Here is an 8,159-nt window from a genome sequence, read left to right on the forward strand (position 1 = left end):
GTTTATTTAAATTAATAAATCCTTTATTATGCACTTATTAACCATTAATGCACCTTTGCAGCTACCTAAACTAAAGTGGGAACAGTGTTTATTTAAATGAATAACTCTAAACTAATAAACTAATGTTTGTAAAAAATAAAATGAGTATGTTGGAAAAAATGGTGTTTTATTTGTGAAGCAGGAAATCACACTGTAACATTTTTTTTTGTATAATAATACACATTTCATAACTTAACTAAACGCATCAACCAAAAGAACATTCTATAAAACTTCAAGTCAAAAAGAAGTTTGAAAAAAGTAATCAAATTAAAACAGACTTACTACATAGAAAATGTAATTATTTCCCTCTCTCACTCAGTGACTTACATATCTCAAAGAAGTGTTCATCCAAAAAAAAAAAAAAAAAAACACATGCTACATCCTAACTTGGTACTTGGTAGGTCTTCGCTATATCATGCAGGAGCCTTCCGAGAGGGCCACCTTTGTGTCTCCTGCCCAGCCACTCCATCCACTCAACAAGGCATAGATGGTCAGACAGTAGGCATTCGGTTCGATTCCCCCTCTGCCTCCAAACCTGCTCCTTGATGCTTCTCCAGGCACGTTCAATATGTTGGGTGTGGGCACCTGTTCTTGGATCCACATACCACCTGGAGTGATTAACTGCCACATGGTTGTACCCGAGCTCACCTAGCGTACGATATGCCCGCCATTCGGTCACTTATGATAGAGGAGCCAGTCTTTACATGGAGTGCAATCAGGGGCACAAGGTTCTGACGACCCTTCTCTCCACCAGTCGAAGCACTGGCTTGACCCTTTTCCCTTCTGTTCCTCCTGCTTCACACCCAACATGCCAAACACCCATTTTCTCCTTCTCCAGGTGCGCCCATTCTTCCTCTCCCATACTGTTGTGATGACACAAACAAAGCAAAAAAGAAAGACCTCATGCAGTGAACAATTTCCAGCAAAACATGCTTTTTTAAACTAAATTCAGGGTAACCATTGGTTCTTTTCAGTTTTTTCACCTCTTAATAATATTGGCTAATGGTGCGGTAAATTAATAAAAGCAAACTACTGCTTAAGAAAGAAGGGAACACCCAATACAGTAAAATGCAAGCTTCTGGGATATCGATCTGTCCAGTCAAGAAGTATGATATGACCTCAAAATAATATTGAGATACCTCTTGGCTAAATCTCGATTATTATTATGTAGATCTATATTTTACATTTTTTTTTAAATATGTTCCTGCAATAACCTTCATTTGACTATCAATACATTCCATTTGAGTACTATTAAATCTGTATATAATAAATTCTTTTGATAAATAACTGGGAATTCAAGCTCAAAATGAAAGAATGATTGGTAATTTAATTTATGGTTTATTAGTGTGATAGCAAAATAAAACAAATACACCTGAGAACAGCCGTTCTGCTGCAGGTAACAATCTGAAAGGGGAACTTTTTTTATTACTTTTTTATAAGATCCAGACATTAAATACTTTTTGGTATCGCATTCATACACAGAAATAAACAATAATCTGTAGATTTTTTTTTATTATGGAGTGTGTTTTGATATGCAGATTCACTGAAATCTTAAACTGCAGAAATGATAAAGTCTATATGAAAAACTGTTTTAAGAAACAAAGGTAGAAAGAAAGGAACTTTGAGTGTAAAAGCCTACTGGACATGTAACCAAAAAAGGCTTAAGGACTACGTTGCAAATCTTCACACCTTTCTCTTATGGCGGAACAGACTTTCGATCAATAAGGACAAATTCCGTCGTGCACCAAGGAGCTGCCCTTTTTTATTCTCATCTTTTCCACAGCTTCTCTGCAGACTTGGCGTAGCTTTTGAGACATACTTGACAAGGTTGTGGTGCTTGCTGCTATTTCATCCTGCATCATATCAACTTGTCGAAGTCGGAGACCCTGCGCAAATCTATGAACACAAAAAATCTTGAGTTTATTTACGTTTCATTTTTTTGTTGCTATTTGAAATAATTAATTATGTAGCACTTTAAAATACATTACCTATATATGAACTGCATCCACTGAAAAAGAGAAAGGTGGGACCTGTGAAAAAGAGACCTATCACGGATTGACTTCATGGTCCTAGTCCTCCGATGAACTGACCGCTGGCATGTCCTTAAGAGAAACACACAGTAGTTTTTATAGGTAACATTAGTGTTACAGTAAATTACATACATTACAATCAAGATGTACAGACTGTTTATTGTGAAGATGAAACTTTCATACTATCATCTGGTTGCTGCTGTTATATTCATATAAATGTTTGTATATATGTATATAAATAACTGTTTTTATATTGTTTTATTTTATTTATTGTATATGTTACAATATTTTAATATGCATGTAGCATGAAGGAACTCCAAATTTTGTATGCAGCCGTGTGCTGTATATTAATATATATTGTTATACTTGTTATAACATTACAGATTACACACAAATTACACTTTGCAAAAGACCATTTTATCATTTGAGGGGTTTTATTTGAGGGTGAAAAGGAGTGACCCGCAAGGAGAGTTAGAATACCTTAGTTTTTAGTTATTTCCTATAAGTTAGGCTTCAATCATGACTACTATAGCTTAGCTTCCCTTTCACTGTAAAGCTCAGTTTATATTGCACTATACAGAATATCAACATATTTATTTTTCATTGTGGTATTAACCTTTAATAATAATAGATAGCCTTAGAAACACATTGAACAGATTTGAATAAATTCATTTTTTTTTAATAAGTAATCCCAGATTAAACACCTCCAAAAGTCTGGAAATCGTGTGAAAAACTATGAAATAGGCCTTATGTACACTGCAGACAGAAAGAATGAGATATATAATTGAGAGAAAAAATGTTTTGTCTGCATTACATTATAAGAAGCACAACACAAGTTCTTACCAGCTGTAATGGTCCTGTCCTCCCTTTTTGGTGAGCCTCATCTTCTGGTGACATCTGCGGCATCTTGCTTTTCCCATGAGAAGTTTATTTTTCTGAAGGTATTTAATTAGCTTTAATGTTTTTCTAACTGAACTTCCTTCAAAAATAAGTTTCCTGAGTTTGTTTTGCAGGGCCATCTTGGTAAAGTCATTTCTTATTTCGTTTATTGGCGGGAGACTAACGTGGAAGAGCGAGAGTGGGGGCGGGGCGGAAGTTCCGCTTAGGCAGCTGGCGGGGAAAGATGTCGTGTCGTGACGAACGTCGTGTTAGCGCGGGCGGGATGGAGGAGGTGGACAACGTCAAATCCCTACCCCAAACCACGAGTCGGATTCAGATGCGGGCCGGTACTGGAAAAAGGAAAGGTCAAAAGAGGAAGATTTCTGAGATGGAGAATGACTCTTTTGGTAAGTAAAGAAATATAACGTAACACTGTAACAGCATAACAGTTAGCGCAAGTTAGATTGTTGCCAGTAACTTATTATTACTTTGCAAAATTCCCTCAGGTGGACGGAAATACAACCTCTCTCTCTCATATTCATAACGTTATATACATAGGCCAAAATATTAACATTATAAATGATTATGTAGGTCTTAAGTTGAAATTCCTGCCACAGACAACCATAGATCACTTGTGACCCTCCCATATCTAAGACCCTTCAATCACAGGAAGACAATAAAATTAGAGAAGTGGCCAAGTAAGTGTCATTAGATGAGTCTTTAGGCTAAATAGTGGAAAGAAAGTTAAGAACAATAACGTTAGCGTTATAGAATTATCATCTACAACCCCAATTCCAATAAAGTTGGGACATTGAGTAAAACGTAAATAAATCCAGAATACTATGATTTGAAATCCTTTTCAATCAATGTTCAATTGAATACACCACAACGACAAGACATTTAATGTTCAAACTGATAAACTTTTATTTTATGCAAATATTCACTCACTTTGTTTGGAGTGCTAAATTACACTGACTAATGGATAGAGACTGCAGCTGCTCAAGATTAAAGTGGAGCTGCGGGGTAAGCTAACCTTAACCCTAACCCAGCTGTGGTTAACAGTAACATAAACAATGACATGTCAGATTAGCCATGCAGAGGAACAATTGATTGAAGTTTGGTTATTATTAATGGCTACACTGTGTTCCTGTATTTCCCATGGTTTGTATAAAGATTTCAATCTGTGTTGTCAAGTTACACCTGTAAACACCCATCCTAGATCCTTGCAAGGGAAAATCTATGATACAGATTAATGATAATGCTCAATTTTTTTTCTGTTCCAGTCCCAGGTGTTGATCAAATGGCCCCCACTGCCAATCTCATTTTTCAGAAGCAAAAACACGAGGTGGAACTGGCTAAACAAAAAATAGCTGCTCAGGAAGACATGATCGTGGAGCTAACCAGGGAGAGAGATTTCTTAAGAGAGCAACTGTCTCTGTGTAAGTCAATAATTACTGATATTCATCAATAAACATACTGTATATGTGTATTATGTAATTATATATAGTAGAGATTTTCAGTTAAAGTCCTAAACATCAAGGACATCTTCCTAATAGTGAGCTGTACTTCTTGTTTTTCCTGTCTAATGGGGACAATGTATAATTGTCTTATCATACAGCATCAAAAACCTCCAGCTTAACAAATTATGAGAAATCCCTGACCCCTCTGCCAAGTCAGCTTCTGATTCGTCTTCGTCCCCTGAGACAAGTTCCTCGTCATCTACCAACTACTCATCAAGCTCCTCAACCTCCACATCTTCGGACGATGGCAAAAGAAGAGAAAAGGGATGAAGAAGAAGTCAAAGAAGATAATGAAGAAGACGAAGAGGAAGAAACGCATGAGGGGGACAGAAAGCAAGAGAAACACAAGGAGCTGTGTTTCAAGAGGTAATGGTTAATCATGTAAACCAGGGGTGTTCAATAAAAAATCAAAGAGGTCCAGAGAAAATGTCCCGAAGGAAATCATTCATTAGCCTACCATAACGTATAAGCTAGATGTATCAACAAGTGTTTTTAGTCAACAAATGTCAAATCAGTCAGTTTTCATATAAAACTGAAGGTATAATAAATAATAACTAGTCTAATAATAAATTCTAAATTTAACACCCCTTTCACACATACTCCGTTTGCAGTGCGTATGCGGTGCGTATATTTTTCCTCTTTCCTCTTTTCCATCTTTAAGTATATTAGGTTTGAAAAACCATCAGTCAAAATTACATTTGATTTATTGACACGTATATATTTCAGCCATTTTGTATCGTATTCATTTTTCCTAATTAATGTTTTCAAAGACTTCAATTCTACACATGTGTACCAAATTTCAAGTCAATTGGAGCTACGGTTCAGGAGAAGAAGAGTTTTGTAGGTTTTCACAAATTTTCAACGTATGGGAAAATACATCATGGCGGAAGTTATGGGTCCTTGAGGCTTTTTTGTTCCCCATGAGGAATGAGGCATGTACACCAAGTTTCAGAAGATTTGGACAAATGGCGTGGAAATGGTATCACTTTGAAAATATTTTTTTGGGTGTGGCCTGTAGCGCCACCTATGGGCAAATGTGGGCCATTCTTGGTTTGGGGGTACCCATTTGCATGGAGTATCAATGTGCCAATTTAGAACATTTTTGACCAGTGACTTTTTGAGCTATTGGGGCTCAAGGAGAATAATAATAATAAATATAGCTGCAAGCAGCCATGCGGATTCCTCCTCAAAATAGCAAATCATTTAAAATTGATCAGTAGATGGTTGGGGATAAACCCTCCCAATTAAGGAATTCAAAAAAACATGTCTTTGTCTGAATCCTAAACGAAACATTTTCAATGTACAGGAAAATCCATACCGGACCTTATGGATCCTTGAGGCTTTTTTGTTCCCAATGAGAAATGAGGCATGTACACCAAGTTTCAGAAGAATTGGACAAATGGCGTGGAAATGGTATCACTTTGAAAATATTTTTTTGGGAGCGTGGCCTGTAGCACCACCTATGGTCGAATGTGGGCCATTCTTGGTTTGTGGGTTCCTGTTGGCCTGTAGTATCAATGTACAAAATTAGAAAATATTTGACCAGAAAATGGGAATTTTGGAGTGGCCTGTAAGCGCCCCTAGGGGCTGAATGTGGGCCATTCTTGGTTTGTGGGTTCCTTTTGGCCTGTAGAATCAATGTACCAAATTAGAAAATGTTTGACCAGAAAATGGGACTTTTGGGAATTACCTGTAAGCCCCCTAATGGCTGAATGTTGGCCATTCTTGGTTTGTGGGTTCCTGTTGGCCTGTAGTACCATTGTACCAAATTAGAACATTTTAGACCAGAAAATGGGAATTTCGGCATGGCCTGTAAGCGCCCCTAGGGGTGAATGTTGGCCATTCTTGGTTTGTGGGTTCCTGTTGGCCTGTAGTATCAATGTACCAAATTAGAACATTTTTGACCAGAAAGCGGGAATTTTGGCGTGGCCTTTAAGCCCCCTAGTGGCGAATGTCGGCCATTCTTGGTTTGTGGGTTCCTGTTGGCCTGTAGTACCATTGTACCAAATTAGAACATTTTAGACCAGAAAATGGGAATTTCGGCATGGCCTGTAAGCCCCCTAAGGGCGAATGTTAGCCATTCTTTGCGCAGTACTTCAGAGTGATGTCATCTTGAAGCATGTTAGGTTTGAAAAACCATCAGTCAAAATTACATTTGATTTATTGACACGTATATATTGTTAAAATTTGGACATTTACATAAACACGCCCCTTTCAGCCATTTTGTATCGTATTCATTTTTCCTAAGTAGCGTTTTCAAAGACTTCAATTCTACACATGTGTACCAAATTTCAAGTCAATTGGAGCTCACGGTTCAGGAGAAGAAGAGTTTTGTAGGTTTTATGCAAATTTTCAGCGTCTGGGAAAAATCCATCATGGCGGAAGTTATGGGTTCTTGAGGCTTTTTTGTTCCCCATGAGAAATGAGGCATGTACACCAAGTTTCAGAAGATTTGGACAAATGGCGTGGAAATGGTATCACTTTGAAAATATTTTTTTGGGCGTGGCCTGTAGCGCCACCTATGGGCGAATGTTGACCATTCTTGGTTTGGGGGTACCCGTTGGCATGGACTATCAATGTGCCAATTTAGAAAACTTTTGACCAGTGACTTTTTGAGCTATTTGGGCTCAAGGAGAATAATAATAATAATAATAATAAATATAGCTGCAAGCAGCAATCGGATTCCTCCTCAAAATGGCAAATCATTTAAAATTGATCAGTAGATGGTTGGGGATAAACCCTCCCAATTAAGGAATTCAAAAACATGTCTTTGTCTGAATCCTAAGCGAAACATTTTCAATGTACAGGAAAATCCATACGGACCTTATGGATCCTTGAGGCTTTTTTGTTCCCAATGAGAAATGAGGCATGTACACCAAGTTTCAGAAGAATTGGTTAAATGGCTTGGAAATGGTATCACTTTGAAAATATTTTTTTGGGGCATGGCCTGTAAGCGCCACCTATGGTCGAATGTGGGCCATTCTTGGTTTGTGGGTTCCTGTTGGCCTGTAGTATCAATGTACAAAATTAGAAAATATTTGACCAGAAAATGGGAATTTCGGCATGGCCTGTAAGCGCCCCTAGGGGTGAATGTTGGCCATTCTTGGTTTGTGGGTTCCTGTTGGCCTGTAGTATCAATGTACCAAATTAGAACATTTTTGACCAGAAAGCGGGAATTTTAGCGTGGCCTTTAAGCCCCCTAGTGGCGAATGTCGGCCATTCTTGGTTTGTGGGTTCCTGTTGGCCTGTAGTACCATTGTACCAAATTAGAACATTTTAGACCAGAAAATGGGAATTTCGGCATGGCCTGTAAGCCCCCTAGGGGCGAATGTTAGCCATTCTTTGCACAGTACTTCAGAGTGATGTCATCTTGAAGCATGTTAGGTTTGAAAAACCATCAGTCAAAATTACATTTGATTTATTGACACGTATATATTGTTAAAATTTGGACATTTACATAAACACGCCCCTTTCAGCCATTTTGTATCGTATTCATTTTTCCTAAGTAGCGTTTTCAAAGACTTCAATTCTACACATGTGTACCAAATTTCAAGTCAATTGGAGCTACGGTTCAGGAGAAGAAAGAGTTTTGTAGGTTTTAGCAAATTTTCAGCGTCACGGGAAAATCCATCATGGCGGAAGTTATGGGTTCTTGAGGCTTTTTGTTCCCCATGAGAAATGAGGCATGTAC

The 8,159-nt window shown here is 37.8% G+C and overlaps 1 long non-coding RNA gene across 1 annotated transcript; it reads right to left on the reverse strand.

Annotated features, from left to right (window-relative positions):
* Positions 1-1,794: 1,794 nt before the first annotated feature.
* LOC127633163 (uncharacterized) lies at positions 1,795-3,034 on the reverse strand. Its single transcript, XR_007969179.1, has 3 exons — positions 2,913-3,034; positions 2,028-2,141; positions 1,795-1,935 (listed from the first exon to the last, which is right to left on the reverse strand). It is a non-coding gene; the product is annotated as an uncharacterized LOC127633163 (long non-coding RNA).
* Between the last annotated feature and the right edge of the window lie 5,125 nt (positions 3,035-8,159).

Source organism: Xyrauchen texanus, chromosome 40, assembly GCF_025860055.1.
Source record: "Xyrauchen texanus isolate HMW12.3.18 chromosome 40, RBS_HiC_50CHRs, whole genome shotgun sequence".
In the NCBI taxonomy this organism is placed as follows: Eukaryota; Metazoa; Chordata; class Actinopteri; order Cypriniformes; family Catostomidae; genus Xyrauchen; species Xyrauchen texanus.